Source organism: Salvelinus fontinalis, chromosome 36, assembly GCF_029448725.1.
Source record: "Salvelinus fontinalis isolate EN_2023a chromosome 36, ASM2944872v1, whole genome shotgun sequence".
In the NCBI taxonomy this organism is placed as follows: domain Eukaryota; kingdom Metazoa; phylum Chordata; class Actinopteri; order Salmoniformes; family Salmonidae; genus Salvelinus; species Salvelinus fontinalis.
In genome coordinates, this window is record NC_074700.1 from 21,267,783 (window position 1) to 21,280,714 (window position 12,932).

Consider the following 12,932-nt stretch of genomic DNA (forward strand, 5'->3'; position numbering starts at 1 on the left):
GACAGACACAGCAAACCTTCTTGCCACAGCTTGCATTGATGTGCCATCCTGGAGGAGCTGCACAACCTGAGCCACTTGTGTGGGTTGTAGACTCCGTCTCATGCTACCACTAGAGTGAAAGGACCGCCAGCATTCAAAAGTGACCAAAACATCAGCCAGGAAGCATAGGAACTGAGAAGTGGTCTGTGGTCACCACCTACAGAATCACTCCTTTATTGAGGGTGTCTTGCTAATTGCCTTTAATTTCCACCTTTTGTCTATTCCATTTGCACAACAGCATGTGAAATTTATTGTCAATCAGTGTTGCTTCCTAAGTGGACAGTTTGATTTCACAGAAGTGTGATTGACTTGGAGTTACATTGTGTTGTTTAAGTGTTCCCTTTATTTTTTTGAGCAGTGTATATATATATATATAGTGGAGAAACATCTCACAGCAAGAACTGGCAAATCTGGTGCAGTCCATGAGGAGGAGATGCACTGCAGTACTTAATGCAGCTGGTGGCCACACCAGATATTGACTGTTAATTTTGATTTTGACCCCCCCTTTGTTCAGGGACACATTCCATTTCGGTTAGTCACATGTCTGTGGAACTTGTTCAGTTTATGTCTCAGTTGTTGAATCTTATGTTCATACAAATATTTACACGTTTGCTGAAAATAAACACAGTTGACAGTGAGAGGACGTAAATGTTTTTGCTGAGTTTATTACAATATTTGACATAGAAAAACACAAACATCAGAACAGTCTTATAACGGCTGAGATGTAGGCTTCTTTTCCCCTCATGTACAAAGGAAAGTATATATTTGTTTTTTGGGGTCATGTACTCATATTCTTTAGGAACATTAGAATACAATCATAGACTTCTAAAATGGTATGTTGTTTTAGTATTCAGTTACCTGTTTATTGTACGAAATTCTATTCTGAGGAATGTTCCTACCTGTGAATTTGTTGTCTTTCCTATTTACATCAGGGACAAAGCATACATTCTCCTTCAGAAGTTCTGTCACCCTAAAGTTGTAAAGAGGACTCATCCCTATCTTTGCCATTACCGTGTATGTGACAGTATGACCAGATCCATTGAGGGTTGTCTCCATTTTAAAGTAGTAAAAATGTTATTCTACTTCTAGGAGACTATTGGTGGTTCGTTAAACTGAAAAGTTGCATAATGCCTACTATTGTGTTGTATAGTTTCAACAGGCATAAATCAAAGCACCTGCACGGTGCTGGAATATTTGCTCAGAAGTATAATGCATTGGCTTATCACTCCCGCTGACCTGGATGGATTTCTGCTTAACCCATCAGAAGTTGATGTGTTTGACACCGTTTTCCATTGATTCCGTTCCAGTCATTACTATGAGCCCACCCTTCCCAACTAAGAGGAAACAATATACATGCATATTATTATACCTTTCTAGTCGTATGTTCCTGTTGTTGAATCACCACTTTTTTAAACATTTTATTTTGACTTTAACACAATCTTTAAAAGGTAGTATTGTTTTTACATATGTTTTTATTTATCATTCAAGGACACCGCAAATGTGGGCCTCCAAAAATATGTATGTTTGGTAACTTGCTATGTGTATAAAAACGTGTGATTTCTGTCCTCTTTTTAATTACAACTGTATCCCTGTGACTGTTTATTGTTGAAGTGATAATGCCTGAGAAGCTGGTGTTAGGAGGATATACTGGCACGGGTGTTGTTAGGCCTGAGATGAAGCCGAGGGCTGGCAAACCGTACCAATATATCCTCCAAAAACCGGCCTTGAGGGCTTTGACTTTTATACAACCGGTTACCAACATATTCAAATAATGATTGACACATCTTCATAAAAAAATATATTTTAAGGTTGCTACCCAAGCCGGCTGGTCGTTCGTTCTGTCGGTTTAGTTGCCAGAGACACGACCCAGTCGTTAAGTCTTTTTGTTCTGTATCTATGGACGCCACCCAGTCGTTTGTTCTAAATGTTCAATTGCCATACTGGCTGGCAATGTTCTTATCCCTTGTTTGCTTGCTAGCAAACCCCGGCGAACTTAGTTACTTCAAACAGTGCAGCCAGAATAACAGCAAAGTAACTGCATTTGCGTTTGTTAAAGCTGTTTTCTAGTGACATTTATTTGGATACGTCCATAACAATGAGCTAATGATGGGCGATTTCGACTGGCATAGAAAATGTGCTCTCGTCAGGACACTCTTGTTCAGATGAGCTAGACGACAACACAGCTAAAACAATCACTTCAAACTGAAGCTGGAAAGACAGCAAACTACAGTAGCTGCATTTCATTTGGTTTAACCTGTTTATTTCTGTGTATCTATACAAATTATGTCAGCTGTCATTTTTCTGTGTATATCTCTAAAAATGATGCCAGTTCTCTGCCTGTCTGTCTCATCCCTATTCCCGACACGTTCATTACTATGGGGGACAGCTGGAGATCGAATTGCAATATTGAAACAATGTTGCAAATGTCGAAGTGACAAACAGCAAGGTTTATACAAATCTCCGCTTTTGAAAACCAGATGCTAGTCTAAAAGAAATGGGAGATAATGTCAAGATGCTTTGCATAGTGGAGATGAAGTTTATACATTGCCTGGTTGGGCTGATAAGACTGGATTGCGCAGTGAGATGGAACAGAGTAAATATGCATTTCAACGTCATAGCTTAGGCCAGTGGTAACTTGTTGAATAGATATCACCTGGAATGCGGTTTTAGCCAATCAGTATCCAGGATTAGACCATCCCGATTAGGACACATAAGGTAGACTGAGTTTAAAACTCCTTAATTATGTTTATTTTTAGACCAAACTTAATTTAAACACTTTGTTTTCCCTAAATCCTTCCAGCAACATTCTTCAAAATGTTTTATTGCAACAATTACAATTTGACACAATCACCATTTTGTGTGCTATTATTTGATTGAAATAACTGACTTTACAATATACGTATGTATACAATGTCCTCCAAAATTATGGGGACGGTGAAGCATGTGTCTTTTGGCCCCGTACTCCAAAAGGTTAGATTTGAAATCAAAACATGACGATGAGGTTAAAACTTATTCGGGATCGGTGTCCCATCCATAGGACGGTTGAGCTAACGTAGGTTAATGCGACTAGCATGAGGTTGTAATAACAAGAAAATTTCACAGGACATATCTGATATTGTCAGAAAGCTTAAATTCTTGTTAATCTAACTGCACTGTCCAATTTGCAGTAGATATTACAGTTAAAGAATACCATGTATTGTTTGAGGAGAGTGCACAACATGAAACTTTATTAATAAACACATGAAGCACATTTGGGCAGTCTTGATACAAAATGAACAGAAATGCAATGGTTTATTAGATCAGTCTGCACATACACCGCTGCCATCTAGTGGCTAAAATCTAAATTGCAGCTGGGCTGGCTGGAATAATACATTACATTTTATTTATTTATTTATATATATATATATATTTTTTTTTCACCTTTATTTAACCAGGTAGGCTAGTTGAGAACAAGTTCTCATTTGCAACTGCGACCTGGCCAAGATAAAGCATAGCAGTGTGAACAGACAACAACACAGAGTTGCACATGGAGTAAACAATAAACAAGTCAATAACATGGTAGAAAAAAAAGAGAATCTATATACAATGTGTGCAAAAGGCATGAGGTAGGCAATAAATCGAATAATTACAATTTAGCAGATTAACACTGGAGTGATAAATCATCAGATGATCATGTGCAAGAAGAGATACTGGTGTGCAAAAGAGCAGAAAAGTAAATAAATAAAAGCAGTATGGGGGGTGAGGTAGGTAAATTGGGTGGGTAGTTTACAGATAGACTATGTACAGCTGCAGCGATCGGTTAGCTGCTCGGATAGCAGATTTTTAAAGTTGTTGAGGGAGATAAAAGTCTCCAACTTCAGAGATTTTTGCAATTCGTTCCAGTCGCAGGCAGCAGAGAACTGGAAGGAAAGGCGTCCGAATGAGGTTTTGGCTTTAGGGATGATCAGTGAGATACACCTGCTGGAGCGCGTGCTACGGGTGGGTGTAGCCATCGTGACCAGTGAACTGAGATAAGGCGGCACTTTACCTAGCATAGTCTTGTAGATGACCTGGAGCCAGTGGGTCTGACGACGAACATGTAGCGAGGGCCAGCCGACTAGGGCATACAGGTCGCAGTGGTGGGTCGTATAAGGTGCTTTAGTAACAAAACGGATGGCACTGTGATAAACTGCATCCAGTTTGCTGAGTAGAGTATTGGAAGCTATTTTGTAGATGACATCGCCGAAGTCGAGGATCGGTAGGATAGTCAGTTTTACTAGGGTAAGTTTGGCGGCGTGAGTGAAGGAGGCTTTGTTGCGGAATAGAAAGCCGACTCTAGATTTGATTTTGGATTGGAGATGTTTGATATGAGTCTGGAAGGAGAGTTTGCAGTCTAGCCAGACACCTAGGTACTTATAGATGTCCACATATTCTAGGTCGGAACCGTCCAGGGTGGTGATGCTAGTCGGGTGTGCGGGTGCAGGCAGCGAACGGTTGAAAAGCATGCATTTGGTTTTACTAGCGTTTAAGAGCAGTTGGAGGCCACGGAAGGAGTGTTGTATGGCATTGAAGCTCGTTTGGAGGTTAGATAGCACAGTGTCCAAGGAAGGGCCGGAAGTATACAGAATGGTGTCGTCTGCGTAGAGGTGGATCAGGGAATCGCCCGCAGCAAGAGCAACATCATTGATGTATACAGAGAAAAGAGTCGGCCCGAGAATTGAACCCTGTGGTACCCCCATAGAGACTGCCAGAGGACCGGACAACATGCCCTCCGATTTGACACACTGAACTCTGTCTGCAAAGTAGTTGGTGAACCAGGCAAGGCAGTCATTAGATAAACCGAGGCTACTGAGTCTGCCGATAAGAATATGGTGATTGACAGAGTCGAAAGCCTTGGCCAGGTCGATGAAGACGGCTGCACAGTAATGTCTTTTATCGATGGCGGTTATGACATCGTTTAGTACCTTGAGCGTGGCTGAGGTGCACCCGTGACCGGCTCGGAAACCGGATTGCACAGCGGAGAAGGTACGGTGGGATTCGAGATGGTCAGTGATCTGTTTGTTGACTTGGCTTTCGAAGACCTTAGATAGGCAGGGCAGGATGGATATAGGTCTGTAACAGTTTGGGTCCAGGGTGTCTCCCCCTTTGAAGAGGGGGATGACCGCGGCAGCTTTCCAATCCTTGGGGATCTCAGATGATACGAAGGAGAGGTTGAACAGGCTGGTAATAGGGGGTGAGACAATGGCGGCGGACAGTTTCAGAAATAGGGGGTCCAGATTGTCAAGCCCAGCTGATTTGTATGGGTCCAGGTTTTCCAGCTCTTTCAGAACATCTGCTATCTGGATATGGGTAAAGGAGAAGCTGGGGAGGCTTGGGCGAGTAGCAGCGGGGGGGGGCGGGGCTGTTGGCCAAGGTTGGAGTCGCCAGGAGGAAGTCATGGCCAGCCATTGAGAAATGTTTGTTGAAGTTTTCGATTATCACGGACTTATCAGTGGTGACCGTGTTACCTAGCCTCAGTGCAGTGGGCAGCTGGGAGGAGGTGCTCTTGTTTTCCATGGACTTTACAGTATCCCAGAACTTTTTGGAGTTAAAGCTACAGGATGCAAATTTCTGCTTGAAAAAGCTGGCCTTTGCTTTCCTGACTGACTGCGTGTATTGGTTCCTGACTTCCCTGAACAGTTGCATATCGCGGGGGCTCTTCGATGCTATTGCAGTTCGCCACAGGATGTTTTTGTGCTGGTCGAGGGCAGTCAGGTCTGGAGTGAACCAAGGGCTATATCTGTTCTTGGTTCTGCATTTTTTGAACGGAGCATGCTTGTCTAATATGGTGAGGAAGTAACTTTTAAAGAATGACCAGGCATCCTCAACTGACGGGATGAGGTCAATATCCTTCCAGGGTACCCGGGCCAGGTCGATTAGAAAGGCCTGCTCGCAGAAGTGTTTTAGGGAGCGTTTGACAGTGATGAGGGGTGGTCGTTTGACCGCGGACCCGTGGCGGATACAGGCAATGAGGCAGTGATCGCTGAGATCTTGATTGAAGACAGCAGAGGTGTATTTGGAGGGCAAGTTGGTCAGGATAATGTCTATTAGGGTGCCCATGTTTACGAATTTAGGGTTGTACCTGGTGGGTTCCTTGATGATTTGTGTGAGATTGAGGGCATCAAGCTTAGATTGTAGGACTGCCGGGGTCTTAAGCATATCCCAGTTTAGGTCACCTAACAGAACAAACTCTGAAGCTAGATGGGGAGCGATCAATTCACAGATGGTGTCCAGGGCACAGCTGGGAGCTGAGGGGGGTCGGTAGCAGGCGGCAACAGTGAGAGACTTATTTCTGGAGAGATTAATTTTTAAAATTAGAAGTTCGAACTGTTTGGGCATAGACCTGGAAAGTATGACAGAACTTTGCAGGCTATCTCTGCAGTAGATTGCAACTCCTCCCCCTTTGGCAGTTCTATCTTGACGGAAAGTGTTATAGTTGGGTATGGAAATCTCAGAATTTTTGGTGGCCTTCCTAAGCCAGGATTCGGACACGGCAAGGACATCAGGGTTGGCAGAGTGTGCTAAAGCGGTGAGTAAGGCAAACTTAGGGAGGAGGCTTCTGATGTTGACATGCATGAGGCCAAGGCTTTTTCGATCACAGAAGTCAACAAATGAGGGTGACTGGGGACATGCAGGGCCTGGGTTTACCTCCACATCATCCGAGGAACAGAGGAGTAGTAGGATGAGGGTGCGGCTAAAGGCTATCAAAACTGGTCGCCTAGAGCGTTGGGGACAAGGAATTAAAGGAGCAGATTTATGGGCGTGGTAGAATAGATTCTGGGCATAATGTGCAGACCAGGGTATGGTGGGGCACGGGTACAGCGGAGGCAAGCCCAGGCACTGGGTGATGATAAGAGAGGTTGTATCTCTGGACATGCTGGTCTCAATGGGTGAGGTCACCGCATGTGTGGGGGGTGGGACAAAGGAGGTATCAGAGGTACGGAGAGTGGAACTACGGGGTCCATTGCAAACCAAAACAATGATAACTAGCCTGAACAACAGTATGCAAGGCATATTGATATTTGAGAGAGACATACAATAAGGCATAAAGTGATTGCAGGTCTTGATTGGGAGAGCTAGCTAAAACAACAGGTGAGATAACAGCAGCTAGTCAGCTAACACAGCAACAGCAGGTAAAAATGGCGACGACTAGGCAGAGAGGGTCGGATTAACTACACACAGATCCTGAGTTAAAGCACAGAGCCGACAGATAAAACACAAATAAACAGAATGGAGTACCGTGAATTAATGGACAGTCAAGCAGGCATCAGCTATGTAGCCAAGTGATCATAGTGTCCAGGGGGCAGCCGTAGATGGAGCAGGGAGGCCTCCACTAAGCTAGCACGCGGCGTTTTAAAGTTAGTAGCCCGGGGGGTGGTCTGCTCAGACGGAGGGGGTCTGCTCAGACGGAGGCCGGTTGAGGGCACAGCGGATGGGGTATTCGTCTGCAGACCAAACGTGGTCGTGTCGACAGAGAATCCAAGCCATTACATTATCTTGCATTTAAAAAATGATGGTAGCACCATGTGCAATGCCAAATGTCGGCTGGAGTGGTGTATAGCTTGCCGCAATTGGATTCTGGAGCAGTGGAAATATTCTCTGGAGTGGTAAATCATGCTTCACCATCTGGCAATCCGAAACGCATTTTGATAAAAAATTTGTCAAAGTAACCGGTAATGGCTCTCCTCTGAAATAGTGACATGCAGCATATTCCTAGCTTCTTGAAACGGGTCAAATATGTTGTTAGCTTATACTTAAAATACCTATCCAGGCATTGTGAGGTTTAAGAAGGAATGTGCCCCTGATCTGAATAGTCAAAAGACCACATTAGGCTGCGTTTACATAGGCAAACCAATTCTGATATTGTTTTTCACTAACTGGTCATTTGAAAAAGATCTGATGTGATTAGTCAAAATACCAAATAGTGAAAGTGTCAGACCAAAACATATACATTCAGAGGGGAACTGCTGGTTCTAGATCTCCACTCCTACAACGTATGAAAACGGCCCAGAACATTTTGCAGTTGTATGTTTTTCTAATCAGTTTAACTCTTCTCTTTATCCCTCAGTGCTTGACATATGTTCTTCTCTTTATCCCTCAGGGCTTGACATATGTTCTTCTCTTTATCCCTCAGTGCTTGACATATGTTCTTCTCTTTATCCCTCAGGGCTTGACATATGTTCTTCTCTTTATCCCTCAGTGCTTGACATATGTTCTTCTCTTTATCCCTCAGTGCTTGACATATGTTCTTCTCTTTATCCCTCAGTGCTTGACATATGTTCTTCTCTTTATCCCTCAGTGCTTGACATATGTTCTTCTCTTTATCCCTCAGTGCTTGACATATGTTCTTCTCTTTATCCCTCAGTGCTTGACATGTGTTCTTCTCTTTATCCCTCAGTGCTTGACATATGTTCTTCTCTTTATCCCTCAGTGCTTGACATATGTTCTTCTCTTTATCCCTCAGTGCTTGACATATGTTCTTCACTTTATCCCTCAGTGCTTGACATATGTTCTTCTCTTTATCCCTCAGTGCTTGACATATGTTCTTCTCTTTATCCCTCAGTGCTTGACATATGTTCTTCTCTTTATCCCTCAGTGCTTGACATGTTCTTCTCTTTATCCCTCAGTGCTTGACATATGTTCTTCTCTTTATCCCTCAGTGCTTGACATATGTTCTTCTCTTTATCCCTCAGTGCTTGACATATGTTCTTCTCTTTATCCCTCAGTGCTTGACATATGTTCTTCTCTTTATCCCTCAGTGCTTGACATATGTTCTTCTCTTTATCCCTCAGTGCTTGACATATGTTCTTCTCTTTATCCCTCAGTGCTTGCCATGGTTAAATAGTTCACATGTCAGCAAAGGTATAGTCCTGAGTATGCTTCCCATGTTGTTTTACATTTTGGGATTTGTGCCTTGTTCATAGACTGCTTACGGGGTAAGGAAACCAATATGTGATTTTGCAATTTGAGTGAACTATCCTTTTATGTTCAAATGATTTATATTTTTGCTAGAGAATTTTAGTTTCTATGACTTCATATAAAAAAATGTATACCTGTACCTCACATGTTTAGATAAAAATGTATAATATTTTAAACTGTGACTTCTATTTCTCTCAGTCCTCCATTACTAAATCCAACACTACTATGCACTCTGTTCAACAGGAAAGGTAGCATTTATTTATCTTTGTATAGCACATTCTAGAATGCTTCTGAAAGCACAAAGCCAGTTTTATCATGGCCAGTGCCAATTATGGCTTCCACCGTTTCAAAGTAGTCAACTGGGTTGGACTTGACACAGTCGGCTGGTGGCTGCCTTAATTGGGGAGGAAGCGCTCATAGTAATAACTGAAACAGAATGGTATCGGACACATTATTTCCATGTGTCAATTCACTCCATTCCAGCCATTTATGAGCCATCCTCCCCTCACCAGCCTCCTGTTGGTGTAGCATTTTTACACTTTATTCATTTAGCAGACCCTCTTATCCAGAGTGACTAGGGTTAAGTGCCTTGCTCAAAGGCACATCAGATTTTTCACCGAGTCATATCAGGTATTCGAACCAACAACCTTTTGGTTACTGGTCCCACGCTCTTAAATCGCTTGGCCACCCCAGGACGAATCATAGAATTCCTTCTCGGTCAAGCAGGAGGGATCAGCCAATGCGTTATACCAGAGACAGAAGAGAAAGCAAAACACTCTACTCCCTAATTTCTTTCTATTTGGGTGCGGCCACTCTGGTGACACTAAGTAGCCTTTAGTCAACTGTTCCCTCTCTCTATAGCATGCCAGAGATTATGGAGGAACCATGAACTCTCCCGGGAAAAGCAAGCTCATGCGAGAGAGGGAGCGCCCACTTACAAGACAGGAACCTTGACAATTTATTTAAATGGAAAACAGCCTGAGTATCTTATTTATCCGCCATCTTTGATTATACTTCTAAGCAAATATTCCAGCAGTGTAGCTGCTTGGCTTTATGCCTGTTTAAACTATACATAATCCTGCACAGTAGGTGGCGGTATGTACCAATAAATTCACAGAAGTTTTGTCAAACTTTAGGTTGACAGATCTTTTGAAGGAGGAGTTTTTAATGCTTTGTCCCTGATGTAGTGAAAGTGAAAGTAAATAGGAAAGACAACACATTCACAAGTAGGAACGTTCGTTGTATTGGAATTTCATGTTATCAACATAAATGAATACTAAAAACAGCATACTTTTTTAGAACTTTATCATGGTATTCTAATACTTATGCAGTAAATGAGTACATTTCCTAAAAAAAAATAAATGCCTTAATCCCAACCACTATAAGAAATGTCCGATGTTTTTTTGTTCGGTGTTATATCTTGTAGTAGTTTTCCTGTCATGGAATATGTAGTTGTTGGTTTTCTACAATGCCTGAAAGTGCTAAATTCATTGTCGCAATGCACCTGTTATTGTTGTATGTGGATGAATATAATTGCTTTCAAGGGAATATGTTTGGGGCTGAGCAGTTCTTAACAGTGTATAGATATATTTATGGTATTTATATAAAAAAATGTTTCCAAGCATTTACCAAGAATGATTTTTCCTCATGTTTATAAAAGATGGTGTCATTTCTCAGAAACCTAATTGCTTAATGTTGGTTTGTTCACATTCTTGATGTGTCACCCTGTACTTTTACAGTATGTTGTTAAACCTGTTCTAGAGCTCATCTGATATGGTCTTAGAAACCAAGGGCATTAAAGGGACATTTCACCTTAGCTCTGTCATTCTACAGTATATAGTCATTACTTTAATAACAACAGTTTGTTTTGTCATAAACCACAATTCCTCACCAAGAGTTGAACAAAATGATATCATTGATAAGCATCCGTCTGGGAAGCTTTTGCATATACACTACCGGTCAAAAGTTTTAGAACACCTACTCATTCAAGGGATTTTCTTTATTTTTTACTATTTTCTAGATTGTAGAATTTTAGTGAAGACATCGAAACTATGAAATAACACATATGGAATCATGTAGTAAGGAGAAAAGTGTTAATCAAATATTTGAGATTTGAGATTCTTCAAATAGGCACCATTTGCCTTGATGACAGCTTTGCACCCTCTTGGCAATCTCTCAACCAGCTTCACCTGGAATGCTTTTCCAACAGTCTTGAAGGAGTTCCCACATATGCTGAGCACTTGTTGGCTGCTTTTCCTTCACTCTGCGGTCCAACTCATCCCAAACCTTCTCAAATTTGGTTGAGGTCAGGGGATTGTGGAGGCCAGGCCATCTGATGCAGCACTCCATCACTCTCCTTCTTGGTCAAATAGCCCTTACACAGCCTGGAGGTGTATTGGGTCATTGTACTGTTGAAAAACAAATGATAGTCCCACTAAGCCCAAACCAAATGGGATGGCGTATTGCTGCAGAATGCTGTGGAAGCCATGCTGGTTAAGAGTGCCTTGAATTCTAAATAAATCACAGACCTTCTCACCAGCAAAGCACCCCTACACCATAACACCTCCTCCTCCATGCTTTACGGTGGGAAATACACATGCAGAGATCATCCGTTCACCCACACTGCGTCTCACAAAGACACAGCGGTTGGAACCAAAAATCTCAAATTTGGACTCCAGACCAAAGGACAAATTTCCACTGGTTTAATGTCCTTTGCTTGTGTTTCTTGGCCCAAGGAAGTCTCTTCTTATTATTGGTGTCCTTTAGTAGTGGTTTCTTTGCAGCAATTTGACCATGAAGGCCTGGTTCACGCAGTCTTCTCTGAACAGTTGATGTTGAGATGTGTCTGTTACTTGAACTCTGCGAAGCCTATATTTGGGCTGCAATTTCTGAGGCTGGTAACTCTAATGAACTTATCGTCTGCAGCAGAGGTAACTCTGGGTTTTCCATTCCTGTGGCAGTCCTCATGAGAGCCAGTTTCATCATTGCGCTTGATGGTTTTTTGCGACTGCACTTGAAGAAACTTTCAAGGCTAATGAAATGTTCTGTATTGCCTGACCTCCATGTCTTAAAGTAATGATGGACTGTCATTTCTCTTTGCTTATTTGACCTGTTCTTGCCATAATATGGACTTGGTCTTTTACCAAATGGGGCTATCTTCTGTATACCACCCCTACCTTGTCACAACACAACTGATTGGCTCAAAAGCATTAAGAAGGAAAGAAATTCCATAAATGAACTTTAACAAGGCACACCTGCTAATTACCTCATGAAGCTGGTTCAGAGAATGCCAAGAGTGTGCAAAGCTGTCATCAAGTCAAAGGGTTGCTATTTGAAGAATCTCAAATATAAAATTTATTTGTTTAACACTTTTTTGGTTACTACATGATCCTCTTTGTGTTATTTCATAGTTTTGATGGCTTCACTATTACTTTACAATGTAGAAAATAGTAAAAAGAAAAGCCCTTGAACGAGTAGGTGTTTTAAAACTTTTGACTGGTAGTGTACTGTATGTGTCAAATATCTTGAGTTCAAACATTGCATTCAAGACAAAACGTCTGATGATAAAGCTGCTATCGGTAAATTAGTGAAAGACTCAACCTGACATACAGACATACCCTCTCAGACAGCCAGGCAGACATCTCGTGAAGCATACATTTTTTGCAAAAGTATACCAGACTGATGCTTTTCAGGTGATACCACAATGGTCACCTTCTACATCTAGCAATGAATCAGCTGATAGGAACAATGGCTCTATCGAACACGGACAACCAAAATTAAAACACACATAAACGTATAGTGTGATCAGTATAACAGAGGCCTTGCAGAACAGGACTGCTTTTACCTTATAAATGTTGTCCATGCAGTCAATATACCAGATGCGGTCATTTGGTGCGTCTTGTTGGCCAATTAATTAACATATCTGTGACCTGGAAGCGCTTCAGACACAAATGTTA